This window comes from Sus scrofa, chromosome 9 (genome assembly GCF_000003025.6).
Source record: "Sus scrofa isolate TJ Tabasco breed Duroc chromosome 9, Sscrofa11.1, whole genome shotgun sequence".
NCBI classification, from domain to species: Eukaryota; Metazoa; Chordata; class Mammalia; order Artiodactyla; family Suidae; genus Sus; species Sus scrofa.
In genome coordinates, this window is record NC_010451.4 from 96127168 (window position 1) to 96145041 (window position 17874).

Here is a 17874-nt window from a genome sequence, read left to right on the forward strand (position 1 = left end):
TTTTTGATGAGTGTTTGACATTTATTACTTCCTTTGGCTTTTTTTCTTCCTTAAAGAAATCTTGTGTGATTTAAGAAGACCAAACTTCTAGCTGCTATAGAGTCAGAAATTAAGTCAGAAAATGATATTCCCTGGTTACAGTTTGATTCATGGCAAATGGTGGAGACACTCTCTTCTCCCAAATGATTTTCTTATATATTCTTATAATGATTTTTATTTTTTCCATTACAGCTGGTTTACAGCGTTCTGTCAATTTCCTGCTGCACAGCAAGGCGACCCAGTCACACATATATGTATACATTCTTTTTTCTCACATTATCATGCTCCATCACAAGTGACCAGACATAGTTCCCAGTGCTATAAAGCAGGATCCCATTGCTTATACATTCCAAAGGCTATAGTTTGCATCTATTAACCTCAAATTCCCCGTCCCTCATACTCCCTCCCCCTCCCTCCTGACAGTTTTCTAAATCTGCCTTTCAACTGTCCTAGCTCTCTATGTCTGGGATACCTATGCCATGGGAAAACTCAGAGGGGAAAAGAGAAGAGCAAGAATATATTACCCTTGTCAATTTTGTTTTTTCCAGCATCCATTCCTGCTTTACCAGTGAAGAGAAGAGTCGTCAGATAGAGAAACTGGGAGAGGTACTGCCTGGCCCATTACAACTGAAGAGTTTCCATTCAGAGTGAAACATTATTATAGGGTTCAGAATATTTTTATTTATGTCCCATAAACAAGTTTAAAAATAACACCAAAAAAAGGATGTTTACCATATGCCGACTCACAGTTTGTGACTAAAAGGGATAAAATACCAAAGTTCCCTCTAGCCCTTTGAACTTGAAAGCCAGTGTGCATTTTCAATTCCCTTGTACAATATGCTAAACAGTAACCCTTTCAGGGCTGCATTAGAGTATGTAGCAGGCTCCCTTTTCCCTGCCAACCCAGTGTAGCAGATCATTTTTATTACTGTAGTTCGCTAGTATGCTTTAAAACAGACGCTTACATTCACTAGGCTTCTGTTTTCCTTTTTGCCCTTACAAAAATATTTTTAGATAAAATCATGATGGAAAGGTCATAGGTTAGAAATGTCCAAATGATTCCTTGGTCTCAGAGCAGTGATCAAATATAATGAATTTTAACAGAGTTTTAAGAATATATTTCATCATTCAAAAATATCAGTTAAAAAACTGAATCATTACTTTCAGATAATGACACAACTGGTAGTTTTATAAGACATGTAAGATAGCCATAGGAAATAACTTCGTTTCACAAATTCATTCACCATTCATTGAGTCCCAAATATGATAAAGCAAATATTCTTCAAGCTAACCTTAACATGTCATTTATTATAAAAGAAAGTCACATTTTTAGCCTTTTTCTACACTTTGTTTATATATTTATACAAGTGAAGGGACTACAAATGTGCAAAACCAACCACAGAGAGACTTGAGTCTGGATGTGATGTTGCCATCATCACATCGTCATCACCCACATTGTGTTCTATAAACTCCAAATGCTACTTGCATTTTGAATTTTATTCTTGTGCTTTGGGAAAGCATTATAAATCTCCAGAAACTCAATAAAGTTGAATAAAAAATGACGAGCAGGGAGTTCTTGTTTTGGCTCAGCAGAAATGAATCCTACTGGTAACCATGAGGTTGCGGGTTCAATCCCTGGTCTCGTTCAGTGGGTTAAGGACCAGGTGTTGCCCTGAGCTGTGGTGTAGGATGGAGATGCAGCTCGGATCCTCCATTGCTGTGGCTGTGATGTAGGCTGGCAACTGTAGCTCCAATTAAATACCTAGCCTGGGAACTTCTATATGCCTCGGCTGTGGCCCTAAAAAGAAGAAAAAAAAAAAAAAAAGTGATGAGCAGAATGGTTTCAAATGCCATCACAATAAAAAAAAAAAAAAAAAAGACATTACAATTTATAGTCTCGCCGTTTTTACCAGTTGGCAATTGTTCAAAAGATCAGAAAACATAGGTGCAATTTGCAGAATTTTTCTGTTCTTATTTTTGAAAGTGACTTTGGTATAGCTCCTGGTCTCTATGGCATCTTTTTCTTTTTTTTTCTCATCAGCACTATCAGGTTTCCTAATGAGGCTGATGATGAATGCAAACTGAGAACAAAATCATAGGAGTCTTGCAATCAATGGAAATAATACCACACAAGGACACAGGGGAGATCAATCTCTGAAATGTTCTAGGTTACACTAAAGATAAGACAGAACACAGACTCCAGAGATTCACCAAAGGATGTAAGTTTGAATAATTCATCAGATTTCAAATTTCAACAGAGTTGCTGAGTTGTAGCAGATGTATTTCTTTGTATTTCCAGTTGGAATATTGAGAGAAGGTCAAGGTTCCTTGTGGACAGGGTCTGGCCTTGATGGAGTATTGCCTTTGAGTGCAAATAGCCTGAATGGAAAAGGTGAAAATAGAAACAAACTTACCACAATCTCACCTTTTTATGTCTTAGTTTAGTCACTCAGAACAGGAGCATAAAGGATAGCAATCATACACAATGTTTGTGATGAGGTAATAAATAGGCAGCTACTAAAAGAATGTCTTTGTTACAATAAATGTTCAAGAATATTCATTGTTATTTCTGTTTCTTAGATTATTTTCCCCCTTTGAGACAAGGCCTGGTCAGGTCAGTTTCTTAACATTCCCAGACTCTTCACAGCTTTCAAGTTGAAGCTTTGGAACTTCACCTTAATTATGTCCACTTTTCACTTGGACTTTACCTCCAGCAGTCAAAAATAAAACTCACAAACAAAACACACAAACACACATGCTTCACAGATGAAGTACTTGCCAAATTTTACTTCATTAAAATTTGAAGAAGGCTATTAGAAATGATGCTTCATGGAAATCTTATAAATGTTTTGGTAATATGCGTAGGCCAACAGACATGACTGAAATGCTCATAATGGCATGCAAAACAGATAAAACTATACCATGATAATAAAAGCCTGATTAGTACTTACTTGTCTAGCAGGGTGGATTATTACTGGGAGGGAGCAGAAGACAAGCTTCTGTGGTACTGGTGATCTCTTGCCTGGGTGGCTCTTATTTGGTATGTAAAGATTTGACACTTGACACTTAAAATGTGTGCACCTTACAATCATCACACTAAAAAAAGTATTTAAAAATGATTGAAGGAGTGTCTGGAGTGGCTCAGCAGAAATGAATCTGACTAGCATCCATGAGGACACAAGTTCAATCCCTGGCTGCACTCAGGGGGTTAAGGATCCACCATTGCGGTGAGCTATGCAGTAGGTCAGCAGCTACAGCTCCGATTCAGCCCCTAGCCTGGGAACCTCCATATGCTGTGGGTGCAGCCCTAAAGTAAAAGACAAAAAAAAAAAATGATTGAAGAAGAGATATCAAGAAGCAAGAATTTTCATGAATTGCATATTATTTAAAATTTGTGTTGGAGCTTTAAAGTTCATCATCTTCTGATTCCAAATCTCAGGGAACTCCCTAAACCATTGTACTTCAACTCTTAGGTAAAAGCCCTTCTAATTTTAGATCATACACTCAGCTCTTTCTTCCTTCTTTTTTCTTCCTACCTAGCTTCATTGACCTTCAAATTGTCCCTTTTTACATGCTGAAAACTCTAGCACTCTGGCTCAAGTGATTACTTCCCCATCCAGATATTATTGCTTTCTTATGCAAATTCAGTGTCTTCGGTTTTGCTCAGCTGACAACATGCCTTTTCATTTCCTTGGTCTCATCTTCACCTGACTCAGTCTCAGTGATTAAATCTGATAGTCTCATCTGCACCTTGTCATCACTACAATAGGTTTGGAATAAAAAATCAAGACAACTACATCTATCACAGCCTCCTCCCTTTGGCAGAGTCTTTCAGCTATTCCCAGAAAAGCAGTTCAAGTCTTCATCTCATCCATACATCCAATAGTCTGATATTTCTATTTTTTCAATTGTTATCATTTTTTCATTTCTTTACAATCTTCCTTGTTTAGTTTATAATTAACTATCAGGATAATACCTCCCTTCTCCAGGCCACTTGAACTTTGCATTTTTCTGACAAATCAGTCTTGGATCATTTGAACCACCTGTCATCTTCATGCTTTTACCCAAACTTCTAGAGAAAAATGACCAAACAGTGAAATTTAGCAATGGTACACATTCATGATGACAAGCACCAACCAGGCCCTGATGCTACCAAGTGATTGTTTTCCTCATCAACACTCTCCACAGTTTTCCACAGCATAATTTCAAAATGCATTTATCTTTTGTACTTAACAGCTTTTCCCTACTTCCCTCCCACCCTCTCAGAGATAACTTAGCCACAAGCTGCAATGGAGAAAATAATAACCATCAAATGAGTACTATCCCAGCTTTTTGATACCTGATGGATAAACGTAGCTATCTCATCTCTCATAGTTTTCTTTTTCTTTTTTTCTTTTTTTTTTGTGATTTTTAGGGCTGCACTTGCAACATATGGAAGTTCTCAGGCTAGGGATTGAATCAGAGCTGCAGCTGCAGGTTACACCACAGCCATCGCAACTTGGGATCTGAGCTGCATCTTCAACATACACCACAGGTCACAGCAATGCCAGGTTCTTAACCCACTGAACAAGGCCAGGGGTCAAATTCACATCCTCATAGATACTAGCCAGGTTCATAACCCACTGAGCCACAATGGGAACGCCACTCAGAGTTTTCTTATTCCCTCTCAGTATAGCAGAAGATGTTTTCTTCCTCCTATTCAACTTGTGTTCTGAACCTCATTCTGTATTTCCTTCTGGAAACTCTCACTCTGCCTTATATTTCTTCCCTCCCATAACTTTAACTCTTACTTCTATCCTAGATAACTCTTATCATGATTGTAGAAGATGTCTTCCATCTAAAAGTTCCCTTTTCCCACACCCTTCTCTAGCTGCTTCTCCCCTTTTTCTCTTCTTCCTTTCACAAATAAATATCTACATTTATGTAGATGTGTACATGAACATATTACATGCATTGTAATAATATATTGTACATCTATATCTGACTATAATGTGTAATATGCATACATTAAAAAACAAATATATTGTATATCTGAATCTATTTTGCACACTTTTTATTTCTACAAAATTGATGTCATTAAAGATGAAAATAAGTGATAACTGTTTCACTAAATCTAATAGATGCTTTGCAACCATTATTATAGATTTTGGCTTTTGGATTTTCCACTAAATTAGAAACTCTGTGAGGGTTAAGGTTAAATGGGTCTTGCTACGCTTGTGTCTCCATACCTCTTACAGTGGGTGCTCAGTAAATGTTTACTCTGTATGTCACCCTGAATTTTCCTATAGGAGAAAACTTGTTTTTCTAACGTACATATGGGAAATTTTGGTTTTCATGAATGATAAATATTCTTCAAGAGTTATTAAGCAGTAATATTTCTGACAGGTTCATAATTTATGAAGGAAACTTCATTTTCAACATCAGATCTTATATGTGTAGCCCATTTTGTTGTATATACTGCAGCAGGCTCTGTATCACATCTGGCAAAAAAATCTCATTCCTCCTGTGTTATCCTGTGGTTTTCCCTTTCTATGGAGGTCAGTATTCTTCTGTTCGAGTATGAAGGGCTTTTCCATCTTCCATCTTTCATAAATGATTATCAGCCCTATCCTACATAGCTTTAAATTTTGTAATACTACATTTTAGCAGCACCACAGAATCATTGCCAAGTGATCTAATACTGATCTTATTCTTGCTTGGTACTTACCAAAACATCTGCAGAGAACAGTGGCACTCAGGGAAGAGAGTTTTTCGGAGCACTTTCTTTCCATCCACTCTAGCACACACTCAAGATGAGTCCCTTTTTGTGATTGATCTGTATATTCAAACATGTGACTGCCATTTTGACCCCTAATAACTTTTCTTGAATTATAGAATAGTATTTTTAAAAAGCATATTGTTTGTGTGCTTTTATTAATTGTGAAACATATGATACTGAATTTCTCAGGACCCTAAAAATAAATTTCTCCAATCTCAGGATCAGCAATAAGTATATGATATGTTCTCTGTAACTGGCATATTTTGTTTTGTGAACCTTGAATCTCATTCTTAGTTGTATTAACCCTCTTATCTAAGTAGAGCAGCTACTTAGACTGGGAAAAAAAGTCTGGGTTCTCTTGTTGTTCTAGGTTAGTCAGAGAAGAGCTCCTAATTCTTGCAAGAATGCTGTAGATTCAGTGACCCAGGAAATCCTGAGGATGAAACTGCTTTTGTTGCTCAGGAAAATCCCAGTATGTGGTGAGGCTGGATGAGTCATATAATAATAAGTTTTGCAAAAAGAGTACCGGGTCAGTCACTAAACATGTAGCATGGTTTCTGGGGGACCTCTGCTCCATGGGTAGCCTTTCAAGCTGTAAAGAAATATAGTTTACTTGAGTCAGCCTTCTGGATCAAAAATAGTCTCTCTGTCTTCACTTAAGCATAGATGTTTCACTTAAGGATAAATGAGAATACACCGCTTATCCTGGAGTCAGTTCTTCTGACCATGTGTACTGGCTTCAAGTCCTCCTGTCCACTTGGAAGCAGACTCTTGGCTACCAGTCATGTAAATCAGTCCTCCTGGCTTCTAACCTACTGTTTCTCAGTCAGAAATTCCTACCCAGCTGCTCTTCTGATCATTTACCAAAGCTTAGCACCTTAGACCAGCAAATGCTACTTTTCATTTTCTCCAGTGAAAACCCAAAGCACTATAACAATGATAGAATTTAAAGATAGCCAGTTGCACAGAATAAAGAATCTAATAGTGCTATTAAACTATGCCATTGCTGAGTTTTGACAAACATTTCTCTTTTTACATAAATGGTTTAAAAGTCGCGGGTTATATTTAAATCTATTTTTACTGTGAAATTCTTATGGTGAGAAAAGCCCTTATAGGAAGGGTAAGGTTTATGAATTTCATCACTACTTTTTCATCTCCATTTAATAAGAAATATTTAACTCTTTAAGAGATTATCCAAATGCTGGATATGGGCATTTTTGCCAAACTGAACAAAAAACAAAAGTAAGAATATTCCAAAATTAATGAGAGTTGATTTCTAATAGGTTTTGTAGCAAGTGGTGAAATCAGAATAAAATAAATTACAACTTTGGAATGCTCCTTTCATCATATTTTTTAGATAATCTCTTGGTAAAAGTAGCCATTTGAAGAATGTTTCCATTACTTGATATAGTGAATTGTCAACTTACATTAAATTGTGAAAACATATTAAAATAAAAATGTTAAGTGCCAATCTTACTTTATAGTTAGAAAAAAAAAAATACATGCTGGCACATGGCCAAAATATTTGCCTCCAAAATGTCATCTTTAGAACGATTTTTTAAACCCACTGTGATTGCTTCTCTCTCCTCTCAACTCCCAGCAGGCTAAAGCAGACCTCACATAGTCCCACACAGATGTAGACAGAGAAACTGCTCATTATCAATCAACGAACACAAACAAGTTGAAGACTGCTCAGTTCCCCCTGTTAAAGGTAAAGAGGCTTAAAGCACCCAAATAGTTTATTATTCTGGGACTGAGATCATCACAGTCATTTGATTTTTAACTTGCACGGTAGCCACAAAGGTTAAATTGAGGTTAAGTTTCCCAAACAAAATGGAAGCAATTAAATAGTTAAATAGTGTTACTTTATGAGTTTCGTTTTTAACCCAGAGACCTAAAAAAAAGTATAAAAATGTAAATTTTTGTATGTTTTTAAATAAAAAAAAGATACATAGGAAATTGCCTTTTATGCTTAATTATATGCTTCTGCACACTATTTTTTCACTAAAAAAAAATCATACCAGAATAGTCTGTATATATCTAGCCAGTAACTGATTATAAGATTTCTCTCTTTGTAAGAGGATGTATAAGGACTTTTTGAAGTCTATAATTTTCGATTAGAAAAAAAATCAAGCTTCTTTAAGTGGGATAATAATATTTATGTTTGTTTGAGTATGGTCAGTTAGGAGGAAAGACAGTCACAGAGTCAAAAGACCTGAATGCCACTGTTTTTCCTCCCTGAAAGCATTATGCAAGCATAACTTACTTTATTTTATAAAAATCATTTGTATATTTATTACCACTCAACTTCTAAAATAGCTTTATAACATAGAAAGACAATTACCAAATGAAAACAAAACAACAATGAAAAAATTCATATTTTGTGACTTGCCTAAGGCCACATTTAGTAAGAGTTGGAGCCAGACTCTAATTCATCACTAATTCCATACATTACAGTACATCAGAGCTGGAATCATGTCTCTTTAAGTCTTATGGAGTATTATGTTCATCTCTACTAAAAGATGTTTTGGTGGTATTCTTAAAGAATAACTTTATAGCTCTATAAACAATAGTCGACATTCTATTGACTAAATCTGTATGTCTGAAAAAATGGCTTAGCCCACCACCTTGGGGAATAGGAGACCTGAATGTGTTGATTGTATCTGCATATGTTGGCAAAAAAAAAAAAAAAAAGGTTAAAAAAAATTGGACTATGATCAACACAAAGCCTCTTCTTAATAAATTCCTTTTCCAGCTTTGTCTTAATTGAAATTAAGAACAAATACACCCCTTCCTTAGTTTATTCTAAAAGAGTTTTAGTACAGGGGTTAATAAAAGAGGAAGGGTGGTCCTTTCAGAGATGCTGTAGAGCCTGGGCAATCTTCAGGTGCCTGAGCTGAAGGATTGGCAAAGGGGAGGGCTGAAAACATGACTCCCTTGAGGAACCAGAGGCCTGGCATCCAACAAGGTAGAGCAGAGCACTCTATTCCTCTGAAGCAGGGAACGGAAGAAACTGGGCTGCATAAAATATTGCCCTGGTGTGCCAAATATAGACATGTCCAGGTTTCCTGTTCCACATGAGGTTAGAGCTTGAATCACAGATGTCTAGCCAAATGTGGCCTTGCTCTGACCCAGATCATGCCACCAGAGAAGGACCAGATACTCTGAGGAGCAGTTCTTTATTTGTACCTTGAAGACCTACAGTCCCGTATAGTGGGAACATTGGGCTATTAAAGGTCTTAAAGAAAGTTTTTGTTGTGTGTTCCAGTTGGAGACCCTCCCAACACACACTGTGCAATTAAAAAAAAAGAAGACAACATCAAAGAGTGGAATCTTTTAGATTTATGCCTGAAGAAAACCTTTTAGCTCTATAGACAGTCATTGATGTGCTGTTTATTGAAACATGTGTCTGAAAAAATACATTAACTCTTAGAGATAACTGGGCAAATTAATACAGTTTTTATCTTTGGACAGAATAAGTACAGACAAATTCTAGAGGAACCTAAATGTATATCTATTGACTCTTTAGAAAGACAAGTATTCGGTTTACAGTAAAACATTTTCTTGACCACTTGTCACAACCTTACAGCTAAAGGTTACACTACACTGCTCATGGTTCCCTTTTGTTGTTGCAAAGTGTTTGCTTACTGGAGCATGCCAAACATACGCTTGAGTGATACAGAAAGTATTTGTAATTCTTAATTTGTCAGAATGGTGTGGTTTATAACTTGAAGTACTTTTTAATTTTCTTTTATTAATTTCCCTATAATAACAGCCTTTTTAAAGGACAAGCTAGACAATATTTGAAGAGAAAGCAGAGGATTGATGGGAGAAAATATGCATGAGAAAACTAAGATTAATTGTATTTATGAAGTGTTAATTATGTCTGTCATTAGCAAAAGAGACCACAAATTCCAATTTCTGTTTTGAAGTGATAAAGACAGGTGGTACACATGGTTACTTAGTTTAGTTAGTTAGTTAGTAGATGGTGACAAGGGAATGACTGCTTTATTCTGCCTAACACAAAGCAGAAAGTAGTTAAATGAATCATTTTTTTCAACTGTAAAAGACCCTTGTTAGTCAATTTGTGCTGATGTAATCCAGAAAATAAATCATGCCTCAAGGATCTTGGAAATATAATTTAAACTCAACACATATTTTACCTTCTAAACATTGAGTCAGTCAACATTTGTATTTTTTAAGCTCTTCTGAGGTTCCTACTGTCTGAGCAGTAGCACTGTCCTCTGGACAGCTACTTGGTGGGAGTAGTTTTGGTCGTGGCAGTTGCAAGGTCATAAGTGTGGTGACTCGCTGAGTTTACTCAGAAATTTTTGGAGACAGAACACCTACTTATTCACTATCTTGTGGATATTTCTCTTCTTTTCTTCCTCTGTTTACTGGCCAAAAGGTTTTGTAGTAGGTTGGAAATTATTATCACACTTTACTGATACTCTTTTTAACCACAAGTTTTTGTTGCTGAAATTTATTTTCTTAGAAAATTGGATTAATATTTTTTCAAAAGTTAACACACAGCAACTTTGGGATGTCTGTTAACTCTAAAAACTGGAGGAGAGGGAGGTTTGCTACTTTTTCATTATTACTTTTTCCATTTTTCTAAAATCTAAAATGTAATGGAGAGATCAGGAACAAATATATCAGTACATTAATGTTAGTTGAACATTGAAGGCAGATATCTGCGTGAATGCTATATAACTTTTTTTCTGTCACATTAAAATACTTACATTTAAAATTTTTAAAGCCCAAAAGACCTCAGTGTGGAACCACTAGAGATTAAAAATAGGAAAAGTAATTCCTTTATATAGCTACATTCAGAATTAATTACTTTAAAATTTGAGAATAAGTCTTTTGAGGTTTATCTTTTATTTTTTAATTGTTTTAATGATTTTTGTTTTTTCCATTATAGTTGGTTTACAGTGTTCTCTCAGCTTCTATATTGTCATAAATTCTGTTGGTTTGTTTTATTTTCCACAAATTTTTTTCATATACTGTATAGTTTGATATTTAAGTTTTTTCTTCAGCTTTCATATTTCACCAAATTTTGCCACTAAAAGCATTTCTGATGTCATTAATTATAATTAAAATATATGATATATAATCATTTCATCATACTGCATTATATCATTTTGTAGCAATATAAATCTGTTTTCTGGTAATTAAATGTGTTTTTTTCCAATCATTTTCTGTGTTTCTATAAATAAATCATTCTGATGACTTTGTTAAGACTAACTTTTACTAGCTAAATTATAGGGTCAAATACAATACACACTTATGGTTCTTACACACATATCGAGCTGTTTTCTAGGATGGTATATTTTCCTCTATAAGAAGAGTATGCTAGTGTTTAATTTTTCACACCCTCCTCTAAACTGAGAAAAATAAATAGGGTTTTAGATTTTTGTCAGTTTAGGAGCAAAAAATATTAGCTCACATTTATTTGATTGCTTCTCAAGTTGAACAGTAAATATATGTGTGTATTTTATAATATGGTCCCTCAAATTTCTTATTTTACAGATAGCCTTCCTATGATGTAGGGTGTTGATAATTTGTTATTCATTATTTTATATATATGTGTGTATATATAAAATAACAAATAGTATATATATATATATATATATATATATATATATATATATATATACACTATTGACCTATATTTGTAATCAAACAATGGTATTTTTTTTTTTTTTTTAGGGCCGCACCCACGGCATATGGAAGTTCCCAGGCTAGGGGTGGAATCGAGCTGCAGCTGCCAGCCTACTCCACAGCCACATCAATTCCAAGATCTGAGCCATGTCTGCATCCTATACCCCAGCTCACGGCAACGCCGGATCCATAACCCACTGAGCGAGGCCAGGGATCAAACACATATCTTCATGGATATTAGTCAGGTTTTGCTACTGCTGAGCCACAACGGGAGCTCCAATTATCTTTTTCTTTTTACTGCTGCACCTGTGGCATGTGGAAACTCCCGAACTAGGAGTCAAATTGGACCTGCAGCTGCAGACCTCTGCCATAGCCACAGCAACACCAGATGCAAACCACATCTGTGACCTACACTGCATCTTTCGGCAATACTGAATTCTTAACCCACTGAGCAAGGCCAGTGATCAAACACATCCTCACAGACACTTTGTCGGGTTCTTATCCCCATGAGCCGCAATGGGAATTTTAATTGTAACTCTTTTTTTTTGTCTTTTTAGGGCTGCTCCCCTCAGCATATGGAGGTTCCAGGCTAGGGGTCGATTCAAAGCTGTAGCTGCTGGCCAATGCCACAGACACAGCAACACCAGATCCGAGCCATGTCTGCGAACTACGCCACAGCTCATGGCAATGCCGGATCCTTAACCCACTGGTGAGGCCAGGGATTTAACGTGCATCCTCATGGATACCAGTCAGATTTGTTTCCGCTTAGCCATGACGGGAACTCCTCAATTGTAACATTTTATATTTTATTTTATTTTTTGCATAGATACATTTAAAATTTTAAATTTTATGTAGTCAAGTGCTTTTTGTTTGTTAGCACTTTTCCATTGCCTTGTACTTGGAAAGTCTTTGTATTAGTTTCCTAGAATTGCGGTAATAAACCCCTAAAAACTGGGTGTCTTAAGTTAACAAAAATTTATTCTCTCACAGTTCCGGAGGCCATAAGTCTAACATCTGCATCACTGGGCTGAAATGAAGGTCAGCAGGGCCATGTTCCTTCTATAGGCTCCAGGATAGAATTCATTCCTTCCTTTCCAATTTCTAAAACTATCTTCTTTGGCTCATGGCCCTTTCTTCCATCTCCTTCCTCTTCTCTCTTAAAAAGACAATTGTGTTGGCATTTAGTGCCCACCTGGGATAGCTCAGGAAATTTCATCTCAAGGGTTTTAGCATAATCACATCTGCTAAAACTTAGCACTTTAGGTAACATATTCAGGTTCCAGAGATTAGGACCCGATATCTTTTGGTGGCCATTATTTAAAGGAGGTGGCATCCTCTTTTAAAACTCATTTATAGTAAGTTTTATGTTCACTTCTGTATTTTTTAATTCTCTTATAATTCTGTCTCTTCCTCTGCATTTGAATCATATATATATATATATATATATATATATAAAATATAGACTTGCTTTAGTGTTTTTCTGATAACATTTACAATAAGTATTTCTCTTTATTTTAGCTATTATTTAGGTGAAAAAATGGTGGTTTAAAGCACTTGGGAATCTATATATTTTTAAATTATAGTTAATGCATACTTGTTTTGATTAAAGCACTCATTCAGATTAATTATACTGGAAGAAAATGTGGGTTCTGACTGTAAAATTATACAAAAAACCTATTCTACTGTATTATATCAAAACAATATTTATTTGGAAGTGATAATTTTTTATAACCTCCATCTTTTTTAAAAAAATCATAGTAGTCTTTACTTAGACTCATAATGGTAGAGCAGTGATTGTGTATGAAACTCTGTCCTTTGTGGAAGTGACTTACTCCGAAGTTGGCCCCTGAAGATGATTAAAGTCAGTAATGCGGTTTTGTCCTTAATTCAAACTCCTAGGCTTTAGTGCCTCAGATCTCATTCAATTCCTCAAAATATGTAAAAAAAAAATTCTAACCACAGTTGTTTTCCTTTTATGATCTAATATGTAGACTATAAAAAGAAATTGCCACCTATAAAATATAATTGGTATTACATTTTTCATCTGATAAACAGATGCTTTAAAAATGAATTTATGTTATAAGATTCTCAAAGCTTATTATGTGAATAATTATTTCATCAACAGTTTTCATATTTTTAAAAGTATTTCTTGTGCCTTTCATTTCTCTTTGATGTTTGAGTGTTAAGATGCCACATATCCCCAGAAAATGGATTACTTACAAAGTGTCTACTGGGTACAATTGCCTGTGGGGAAAAAAGTCAGTTTGTTTGCAAAAATTTTTGCTCAAAATTTTTAGATATGATGTCTAATATTTCATAATTGAAAAATAATTTCTAATGAGTTAAACTTTTAAGTAAATATCTCATATCTATTTACTATAGTTACTATTTACATCAGAATATTTTCACTTTGTTTTCTTGTAGTGATTTTATAGTGTCATATCTTATATCTATGTCCTTAAACCATTTTCAGTGTATTATTATATATGGTGTGAGGGAGTGTTCTAATTTCATTGATTTACATGTAACGGTTCATCTTTCCCAACATCACTGGCTGAAGAGACAGTCTTTCTCCATTGTATATTCTTGCTCCAATTGTGGTAGATTAATTGTATGTAGTTGTGTGGATTTCTGGGTTCTCTATTCTGTCCCATTTATTTCCATATATGTTTTTATGCAAAATCATGCTGTGTTGATTACTGTAGCTTTGTAGTATCATCTAAAGTCTCAGAGCGTTATGCCTCCGCCTCCAGCTTTGTTGTTTTTCCTCAGGATTGCATTGGAAATTTTTCATCTTTTGTGGTTTTATATAAATTTTAGTATTTTTTGTTCTAGTTCTGTGGAAAATGCCATTGGTATTTTTGATAGGAAACACACTAAATATGTACATGGCTTTGGTTAGTATGAAAATTTTAACAGCATTAATTATTTGAATTCAAGAGCATGGGATAGCTTTCCAGTTCTTTAAGTCATCTTCAATAAAATTTTTAGTATATTGGTCTTTCATCTCCTTGGTTAGGTTTATTCCTGGGTATTTTTTTTTTTTTTTGACATGGTTTTAAACAGGATTTTTTTTACTTCCTGCTCCTGATATTTCACTGTTAGAATAGCAACAAACTTCTGTATATTAAGCTTGTATCCTGCTACCTTTCTGTGTTCATCTGTTAGTTCCAATGGTTTTGTGTGGAAAAGGGTTCTTATATAAAATATCATGTCATCTGCAAATAGTGACAGTTTCACCTTTTTCCTTTCAATTGGGATAGCTTCCCCCTACCCCTTTTCTTGTCTAATAGCTGTGGCTAAGACTTTCAATACTATGTTGAATAAAAGTGGTGAGAATGGGTATCCTTTTCTTGTTCCTGAATTTAGCGAGAAAGCTCTCAGCTTTTTATTCATACTTTGTATGATACTTCTGGGTTTGCAATGGCTTTTATTATGTTGGTATATGTTCCATTTTGGTGAGAGTTTTTATCATGAATGTATGTTAAACTTTATTAAATGTTTTCTGTGTCTATCGAGATGATAATATGATTTTTATCTTTTTTTTATTAATGTGGTTTATCACATTAATTGATTTGCGTATAATGAACCATCTTTGAAACACTGGAATGAATCTAACTTAATCATGGTAGCTGATTTTGTTTAATGTATTCTGTGATTCAGTTTTGCTAATATTTTTTGAGAATTTTTACATCTATTGAATATAGATGTAAAGATAATGGCCTATAATTTCCTTTTTTTTTTTTTTTTAAATATCTTTGCCTACTCATGGTGATGGTGGCTTCATAGAATAAATTTGAGAGTGTTTCCTCCTCTTGAATCTTTCGGAATAGTTTGACAAGAATCAGTATAATTTCTTCTTTGTATGTTTAGTAGAATTTCCCAGTGAGGCTGTTCAGTCCTGGACATTTATTTGCAAGGAGGATTTTTTTGTAACAAATTCTATTTCATTTCTAGTGGTCAGTCTTTTCAAATTGTCTATTTCTTCTTGTATCAATTTTGGCAAGTTGTATGTTTCTGAAACTTTGTCCATTTCTTTTAGGTTGTCCAATTCATTGGCATATAACTCTTCATAGTATTCTTTTATGATTTTTTGTACTTGTGCGTTCTTAATTGTTATTTTTCTTCTTTCATTTTTTATTTTGTTTATTGGGGGGTCCTCTTTTCTTCTTGGTGAGCCTGGATAGAGTTTTTTTTTTTTGATTATCCTCTTAAAAAAAATTCTATCTGAGTGTTACTGATTTTTTTTCTATTTTTTAAAACTCTGAGTTATGTATTTCTTCTCTGCTGTTTATTATTTCCTTCCTTATGCTGACTTTGGCATTTGTTTATTCTTAATTCTAATTTTTTAGATGGTAGGTTAGGTTGTTTATTGAAATTTTTCCTTTTTCTAAAGAAAGGCCTGCGTCACTCTAAACTCCCCTCTTAGAACTGCTTTTGATGTGCCCCACAAATTTTGTAAGATTATGTTTTTATTTTCATTTATTTTGAGGTATTTTCTGGTTTATCCTTTCATTTCATTATTGATTCTTTTTTTTTTAAGTAAGGTATTGTTTAGATGGTAGGTCAGTTTGTTTATTTAAGACTTTTTTTATTCCTGTGGAAGGCCTGTATTGCTATTTCTGCACTGATCTTTATGTCTTTTCTTCTACTAACTTTGTATGTTGTTTCTTCCTTTTTTACTTTTTCTGACTCTAGAAGAATTGTGTTAATGTTACTTAAATCATATTTGAACATGCAATTTATAGACATAAGATCTCAATTTGGCTTGTGTTTTTTTTAGTTAGAATTTCATTTTCCTTAATCATAGCATAGATATATAACTAGCAAATAAATTGATATTTTAATAACTATATATGTGTGCTTTTAATTTATGATGTAGTTGTCTATAAAATTGTTTCTTTTCTCAGTAATCAGTTTTGTCAAAAATATTGGTCACTGGTATAAGGCAAATTATTTCCTTCTCATATCCTCTGGAATTCTAGTTCTTGCTCTTATCTGTTTTCTGTGGTCTATCCCTTTACTGAGGCTGTTATAGATTATCCACTGTCCTCTAGTCAAGTTCACCTGAAAAGGCAACCAACATCCCTCTGAGGTACTCTTTACCTACTATTCCAAAAAAGTAAATAACCAATGCTTCACTAAATATGAATTCCTCAGTATTTTCCACATAGCTTTGATATTAGTCCATCTAGTGACCTGTGGACTACTGTCTCCTCTTCATAGATGAGTTTTCTGATAGCACTTCAGTCAACAATAATTCCCACTCTCTTCTGAATCATCAGAGACCTTTCGTAAATGCATCCCTGAAGCATGTTTCTACGGATTGATTGCAAACAGGTCTCAGTACACTGTTTAACTGTAGTAAACCATGGTTACTAAAGGCATGTACTTTGGAGAATGACAATCAAGGGAAGAATGAAAAACTAATAATTATGTGTATTCCCAGTGAATGTCAAAAAACTTTTCTCAATCAATTTAATGTTACAGATGGAAAATTCATATATTTTAGGGGACTCTGACTATTCATTTGTGGGTAGTAGAGTATTTCATTATTGTTCATTACAGTTTCATTACATTTCATGATCAGAACAGTAACAACTTAATTACTATAAGACTGAAAGAAAAGAAAGTTAGAAATACTTACTATGAGGCTATTTTAGATATCTAGGAAAGATGTGACTAATATCCAACATAGGCTAGTATAACTGGGATTGTGAAGGAAAAGCACCTCATCCAAAACCTTATTTTGTTTGCTCACTGACAAATATGTGATAGGCACATAATCGATACAGATACAGTGACTAGCTACCAGGAATGAGGGAAAGGAAGTTCAAGAAGTCTGGAGTTGTACATCCAAGCAAAGGAGAGGATAGTGACACATTTAAACTTGAAGATATAGGAGTATGAACATTTGGAAGAGAACTGATGAATTCTCATCTACTCTTTGGAGTTCAGAGTATCTTCTGGCTTGTCTTGTGCGGTAAATAGAAGGTTGTTAGGTGTGTAGCTTTGATGTTAAGCTAATAATTTGAGAATTATCCAGTAAGAGTGATATTTGAAGTTGTGGGAGGGAAGTTAATTAGTGAAAAATATGTGGAGATAAAAAGAATGTATGCTTAACATGGAACATAGAAAATGTATTTAGAGGACAAGTGAAATAAGGTGGTGAAAGAGTTTAAGATGCATAGGTGCAGGAGTTCTCATGTGGCTCAGCAGGTTAAGTATCTGTCATCATCACAGCAGTGGCTTGGGTCTCTGCAGTGGCATAGGTTCAATCCCTGGCTCAGAAATATCTGCATGATGCAGATGCAGCCAAAAAAAAAAAAAAAGATGCAATGGTATAAAATGTGGTTTAATGTAATCATGCCGTTAATAAAGATAGCATGCTCAACTATATCAGATTCCTCAGA

General features: G+C 34.6%; 1 protein-coding gene across 6 annotated transcripts in view; it reads left to right on the forward strand.

Moving 5' to 3' along the window:
• The window catches only part of SEMA3A (semaphorin 3A), a 453014-nt gene that overhangs the window by 192231 nt on the left and 242909 nt on the right, over positions 1-17874 (forward strand). Inside the window, exon 2 of one of the 6 annotated variants that reach the window (XM_021063479.1) lies at positions 7398-7508. The exons of 4 other annotated variants lie outside the window; for them this stretch is intronic. The gene's annotated coding sequence lies outside the window, so the exon portion shown is untranslated. Of the gene's footprint in view, positions 1-5316; positions 7509-17874 lie in introns of those variants that run through there. One more of the 6 variants, XM_021063480.1, reaches the window with a different exon arrangement.